General features: G+C 44.3%; 1 pseudogene; it reads right to left on the bottom strand.

The window, feature by feature from the left end:
* Window positions 1-234: 234 nt before the first annotated feature.
* Window positions 235-7,627, bottom strand: part of LOC123743233 (basic proline-rich protein-like) — a 603,964-nt pseudogene continuing 596,571 nt past the window's right edge.

The following is a 7,627-nucleotide window of genomic DNA, read 5'->3' as shown; positions in this document are numbered from 1 at the left end:
GCGGCAGGACAATGAGGCCTACAGCAACAGCTCATTCAATGCTCCTTCGGCTCCTTTATCCTCGGCCTCTGAACACTGGTTACCTCAGAGCCTCAGAAGAGTGAGTGATTAAGAACCCAACAGGCTATCTTACAGCTCACAGGCACAAAGGCACTCCACTTATCCAATAAAAAAGTGTTCCACACCAACTGACGTCCGTCAAACTGATGGTTCTGGTGAATTTGGCCAATGTGGCTAGTTCCCAAAGTTCGTTGTTATCCCGACTGAAAGAAGAGGTACCTTGCATGATGTTGTTTCTGTTGTTGTTGGTGGTGGAGGTGGTGGTGGTTGTAGGAGTGGTGGTGGTAGTAGTGGAGGTGGTAGTGGTGGTGGTGGTGGTGGCGGTAGTGGAGGTGGTAGTGGTGGAGGTGGTAGTGGTGGTGGTGGTGATGGTAGTAGTGGAGGTGGTAGTAGTAGTGGAGGTGGTGGTAGTGGTGGTGGTGGTGATGGTGGTAGTGGAGGTGGTTGTAGTGGAGATGGTGGTGGTGGTGGTGGTGGAGGTGGTAGTGGAGGTGGTGGTAGTGGAGGTGGTGGTAGTAGTGGAGGTGGTGGTGGAGGTGGTAGTGGAGGTGGTGGTGGTGGTAGTGGAGGTGGTGGTAGGGATGGTGGTGGAGGTGGTGGTGGCAGTGGAGGTGGTAGTGGTGGTGGTGGTGGTAGTAGTGGAGGTGGTAGTGGAGGTGGTGGTAGTAGTAGTGGAGGTGGTAGTGGTGGTGGTGGTGGTGGTGGTGGTGATGGAGGTGGTGGTAGTGGAGGTGGTGGTAGTGGTGGTGGTGGAGGTGGTGGTGGTAGTAGTGGAGGTGGTGGTGGTAGTGGTGGTGGTGGTGGAGGTGGTGGTAGTAGTGGAGGTGGTAGTGGTGGAGGTGGTGGTAGTGGAGATGGTGGTGGTGGAGGTGGTAGTGGTGGTGGTGGAGGTGGTAGTGGTGGTGGTGGTGGTGGAGGTGGTAGTGGTGGTGGTGGAGGTGGTAGTAGTGGTGGTGGTGGAGGTGGTGGTAGTAGTGGTGGTGGTGGAGATGGTGGTAGTGGTAGTGGTGGTGGAGGTGGTGGTGGTGGTGGTGGAGGTGGTGGTGGAGGTGGTGATGGTGGTGATGGTGGTGGAGGTGGTAGTGGAGGTGGTGGTGGAGGTGGTGGTGGAGGTGGTGATGGTGGTGATGGTGGTGGAGGTGGTGGTGGAGGTGGTGGAGGTGGTGATGGAGGTGGTGGTGGTAGTGGTGGTGGTGGTGGAGGTGGTGGTATCTCATCAATAAAAACTTTGTACACTTTCAATTTGTGTACTCTCACATATAATTCTCCTAGGGAAGACGAAATGATTTTTTTTGGTATGGTGTCGGTGGGAACATGGGGTGACTGGGGTAAAGCTGGTGGGGTATCTGGGAGTGAAGGGAGGTTTGGGAACAGACAGGCCTTCTATACCAGCTGTATGGTAGATACACCGCCCATTCTTCCCCGTTCCCCTCTCGGCTACAAAAGATAAAAGCCACATCCTGCTGGGTGGCAAAGACACCAGGTGACCGTAGCAACCTGAAGGGTTAGTCAAGTGCTCCTTAATGTGTAAAACCATACCACGCTGTATAGGGACCATTTAAGGGAGGTTTTAAGGGGGAGGAGTGGGTTGGAGGGGGCCTTCTCCCTTGTTTTTAACCGGACCACATAATCTTTGCCTCTGAGTTAGGAACAATAGAATGGGTTTGAAGGTGGCACCACAGTGGCCAACTCTTAAGAAGGGGCCAGGCACTCTGGACTAGTAGTGCACTCGGGTCAGGTTACCTAAGAGGAATAGGACATCTTTAATGAATGGCTGTTGGCCTCACAGGAAACATTGCCCCTCCTCTATTCTGTTTTTTGACAGTCCAATTAGTGAGCAGTGAACACCTCTTGGCTATAGAGTGGGGTAAGCATGAATATTTATTTGGGGGGGAAATCATTGGTTGCTGTGGCTGCCTCTCACAGCTAGGCTACTGCTCACAGCCTGCTAGCAAGCCGATGACCTCCAAGGTACAAACACATCTTAGACCATTTCAAACACTGTAAAAAGAAGTGCGGTTTTGAACATGTCCTCAAAGATGTATATTTTTGTGTAGTCTGCTAGCTAGAATTTCTAATTTAGCCTACAGCTAGCATATATGGTTAGCATAGCACTTGCTATAGTTGGCTAGCTAGCTGCCTTTATCTTTTGTTTTCTTCAGTCTATGAAGTGTTGTTCGTAAGTTCATGAGCTCTCACGCCTTATCACGATAATTGACATAATTATTTATAGTTCATCATTGTTACTGATCACTAAATATCCACATAATGCAACCCTTTTCCCGTACATATCTATACCTCTGATGTCCTAGTAAAAGAATTCAACAGCTCTTTTCACAAGGGTTTTAAAACGTAACTAGTGTCCTTAGAATCCAGACTTATTCCATGTTTCTTCTGACACAAAATATGAATTTGTAATTGTTCTAGGAGAGAAATGGGTCACATTTTGTTGTTCTCCATATTATTTTACTTGGCTTCACTGTTGGTTTACAATCATTGTAACCAAGGCCCTAAATAAATAAATAAAAATCATTGGAGAACTGGTGCTCCCAATTTAAAAAGTTAGGACCAAAACATAAAATCTAGGAGCATCAGAAGATATACAGTACCAGTCAAAAGTTTGGACACACCTAAGGGTTTTTCTTTATTTTACTATTTTCTATATTGCAGAATAATAGTGAAGACATCAAAACTATGAAATAACACATATGGAATCATGTAGTAACCAAAAAATTGTTAAACAATCCAAATATATTTTAGATTTTAGATTTTTCAAAGTAGCCACCCTTTGCCTTGATGACAGCTTTGCACACTCCTGGCATTCTTTCAACCAGCTTTATGAGGAATGCTTTTCCAACAGTCTTGAAGGAGTTCCCACATATACTAAGCACTTGTTGGCTGCTTTTCCTTTACTCTGCCGTCCAACTCATCCCAAACCATCGAAATTGAGTTGAGGTGATTGTGGAGGCCAGGTCATCTGATGCAGCACTCCATCACTCTCCTTCTTGGTCAAATAGCCCTTACACAGCCTGGAGGTGTTTTGGTGGTAATTGTCCTGTTGAAAAACAAAGGATAGTCCCACTAAGCGCAAACCAGATGGGATGGCGCATCCCTGCTGAATACTGTGGTAGCCATACTGTCTAAGTGTGCCTTGAATTCTAAATGAATCACTGACAGTGTCACCAGCAAAGCACCCACACACCATCACACCTCCTCCACCATGCTTCACGGTGGGAACCAGGAGATCATCCAAGTAAGTCACAGAGTTCAAGTAACAGACACATCTCAACATCAGCTGTTCAGAGAAGACTGCATGAATCAGGCCTTCATGGTCGAATTACTGCAAAGAAAACACTTAATGATGGATTGTCATTTCTCTTTGTTTTTTTGAGCTGTTCTTGCCATAATATGGACTTGGTCTTTTACCAAATAGGTCTATCTTCTGTATACCACCCCTACCTTGTCACAACACAACTGATTGGCTCAAACGCATTAAGAAGGAAAGAAATTCCCCAAATTAACTTTTAGAAGGCACACCTGTTAATTGAAATGCATTCCAGGTGACTACCTCATGAAGCTGGTTGAGAGAATGCCAATAGTGTGCAAGGCTGTTATCAAGGTAAAGGGTGGCTACATTGAAGAATCTCAAATCTCAAATATATTATGATTTGTTTAACACTTTTTTGGTTACTGCATGATTCCATATGTGTTATTTCATAATTGTGATGTCTTCACTATTATTCTACAATGTAGAAAATAGTAAAAATAAAGAAAAACCCAGGAATGAGTAGGTGTGTCCAAACCTTTGACTGGTACTGTGTATTTTTTAATTGATTGAGATATAGAGTATTGGACCTACATATATGAACACATTCTAGCTACTTTTGAAGCACATGTTGTGTTCTAGAAACTAATATTTAACCGTGTAAAGACATTTGTTTATTATAAAAAGCTAAAATGTTTATACAAAAACCTGTCATTGAAATTACAAATTAATTTGTGGAATATTATGTTTCTATATTGTGTAAAACCACTAAGATCTATTACATAGAAAATTCTACGCTGTCTCTTTAAGAGCGCCAAGTTTATGAGTGAAGAAGCTATACTTTTTCCTTTATTTCTGTGCTGCCAGATGTTTAGATATACTGGTAAAGTTTCCATGATGTTAGCTAGCTAGCTAATGAGGTAACATGACTGAGGTTTAGATATACTGGTAAAGTTACCATGTTGTTAGTTAGCTAGCTAGCTAATGATGTGACATGACTGAGGTTTAGATATACTGGTAAAGTTACCAGGTTAACATGACTGAACAAGGTGTAAGTAAATGTCTGTGAGTGGTTTGTTTTGGAACGACCCGCGACATGGTTTATGAATGGGGCCTAAAAACAAACTTTTTGGTCCACCAGCCTCTGAGACAGGTAGATCTACCAGACACTCAGAATTTTTACCAGTCAATACATTTAATAATAATACCCCCCCCCCTCAGGTTTTTACTCTCAAAGTTTTAATAGAAAAACAACCAGATTGAATATTTTAAGTCAACAACAATGCTTAAACCACATGAAGAAACCACTTTTAAGGTCTGGGGAAGAAAATACAAAATGTATTTTGGAGGGTAAAGTTCCCCTTTAATTAAAATGGACACCTCAAGAGAGTTCTGTTTTTCTGGAGGTGTTTCTGTACTGCATGCTCAATAGCAGAGTTTGCAAAACAAACACCACCCAATTAATACAAATCATCATGATATCATGTCATTCTTCCTGCTAAGCCTACTTGGCAGTTATCATTTCATTTGGAAAGTTTTATGGGAAAGCCTTTAGAAATGACTGTTTTGGCGTCACTAACTGGCTACACAAAGTAGCAGACAGGCATTCCCCTGCTATTACATCTTCAGAAAGATGCAAGAAACACAAATCCCTAATGCGTTATTTAATATTCTTTATATGTAGACTTTGGATTGAACAAATCTGCCTTGGCTTTTTTTCTCTAGGGCACTTGGAAACAACTGCACAGTTGGTAGATGGCTCAGCATTGGCCAGGGTAGGCAGTCACTGTAAATAAGAATTTGTTCTTAACTGTCTTGCCTTGTTAAATAAAGGTTAACAAAAACAAATTGTACATACAACATTTCTAGTCTTTGTAATGATTCACAGATGTAATTGTGCCAGCTATTGTATCCAGTTCATTTCCAATTCATTAACATGTTCCATTGAGTTCTGACAAGAACTATGTCAACAGACACAAACCAAACCTTATTCAGTAATGTCACCCTTTTGTATTCTTTCCAGCATGGATTCAATTAACTGTATTACCTCGGCCTCCTTAGGTTAATCTGAATGAGTGTACCTTTTCAACTCTCTACTTATTCAGTAATAACGCACCATTTAGGACCGTCATAAGAATGTGAGACTGGAATCTGGATGGCATAGAAAGATGACACTTCATCTTCCAGGTCATTTCCCCCTGCCGTATTGACATCCTCTTCACCCCCCTCTGCTCCCTCCTACTGTATGTCACTGTGAAAGAGGAGAGTCCTGCCTGGCCTGGCTGGGGCCTGGCTGGGGCCTAGCTGGGGATATTAGTTTGTTTGGTAATCATTCTATTGTCAGGCTGATAGCGAAAGCCTTTCTGCTACCTCATCCCACTGACAGGTCCTCAGGAGCCATGATGGATGCCCAGTGGCCCAGTGGCCCTACTTAAACCAACCCACCACTACTGTTACTGCTGCTGTATCAACGTCAGACCAAAGCCCCACTGGAGTCAGTGATCAATTGTCTCCTCTGGTCCTCTGATAATGAGAAACAGGAAACTGGAGGATCTGTGGATCTGAGGATCTGCCAGAGAAGCATTACGTCAAGTGTGGAGTGGGCTGCTGCTGCCCATGCATCCACGAATAAGAAAGGGAGGGCAGTGATTGGTCAACAGGACTAGTTGATCATTTATTTGGCGTACTCTGGAGAGTTGGAATGTCAGTTTGTGACAGCTGAAGCGTGACACACAGCCCACAACGATGCGATGTTCTCCTGGTCCTTGTTTCCCCCGGTCTCTTTAATATTCATATAACAGAAAGGCTACATTTAAAATCATTGGGGACTGGGGAAAATGACTAATGTTTTCAAGGATTCTTGTCAAGGATGGGAGTACCTTTAAAATGTTACTACGGTTACATTGTTATTATCATTAGGTAGTATGTTCAATGTTTTGTTTCATCTTGCTTCTTTCCTTCTGTTTATCTATCTATCCATCCATCCATCCATCCATCTATCTATCCATCCGTCCGTCCATCCATCCATCCATCCATCCATCTATCCATCCATCCATCCATCCATCCATCCATCCATCCATCCATCCATCCATCCATCTATCCATCCATCCGTCCGTCCGTCCGTCCGTCCGTCCATCCGTCTATCCGTCTGTCAGTCTTTCTTTCTTTCTTTCTTTCTTTCTTTCTTTCTTTCTTTCTTTCTTTCTTTCTTTCTTTCTTTCTTTCTTTCTTTCTTTCTTTCTTTCTTTCTTTCTCCAGATGTATTGAATCCCACCAAAGTAATCTTCCAGATTAGCTTTCATGCGCTGCCTCAATATACACTGCTCAAAAAAATAAAGGGAACACTAAAATAACACATCCTAGATCTGAATGAATGAAATAATCTTATTAAATACTTTTTTCTTTACATAGTTGAATGTGCTGACAACAAAATCACACAAAAATAATCAATGGAAATCCAATTTATCAACCCATGGAGGTCTGGATTTGGAGTCACACTCAAAATTAAAGTGGAAAACCACACTACAGGCTGATCCAACTTTGATGTAATGTCCTTAAAACAAGTCAAAATGAGGCTCAGTAGTGTGTGTGGCCTCCACGTGCCTGTATGACCTCCCTACAACGCCTGGGCATGCTCCTGATGAGGTGGCGGATGGTCTCCTGAGGGATCTCCTCCCAGACCTGGACTAAAGCATCCGCCAACACCTGGACAGTCTGTGGTGCAACGTGGCGTTGGTGGATGGAGCGAGACATGATGTCCCAGATGTGCTCAATTGGATTCAGGTCTGGGGAACAGGCGGGCCAGTCCATAGCATCAATGCCTTCCTCTTGCAGGAATTGCTGACACACTCCAGCCACATGAGGTCTAGCATTATCTTGCATTGGGAGGAACCCAGGGCCAACCGCACCAGCATATGGTCTCACAAGGGGTCTGAGGATCTCATCTCGGTACCTAATGGCAGTCAGGCTACCTCTGGCGAGCACATGGAGGGCTGTGCGGCCCCCAAAAGAAATGCCACACCATGACTGACCCACCGCCAAACCGGTCATGCTGGAGGATGTTGCAGGCAGCAGAACGTTCTCCACGGCGTCTCCAGACTCTGTCACGTCTGTCACATGTGCTCAGTGTGAACCTGCTTTCATCTGTGAAGAGCACAGGGCGCCAGTGGCGAATTTGCCGATCTTGGTGTTCTCTGGCAAATGCCAAACGTCCTGCACGGTGTTGGGCTGTAAGCACAACCCCCACCTGTGGACGTCGGGCCCTCATACCACCCTCATGGAGTCTGTTTCTGACCGTTTGAG

Source organism: Salmo salar, chromosome ssa05 (genome assembly GCF_905237065.1).
Source record: "Salmo salar chromosome ssa05, Ssal_v3.1, whole genome shotgun sequence".
NCBI classification, from domain to species: domain Eukaryota; kingdom Metazoa; phylum Chordata; class Actinopteri; order Salmoniformes; family Salmonidae; genus Salmo; species Salmo salar.
This window is presented reverse-complemented; position numbering and strand designations above follow the sequence as displayed.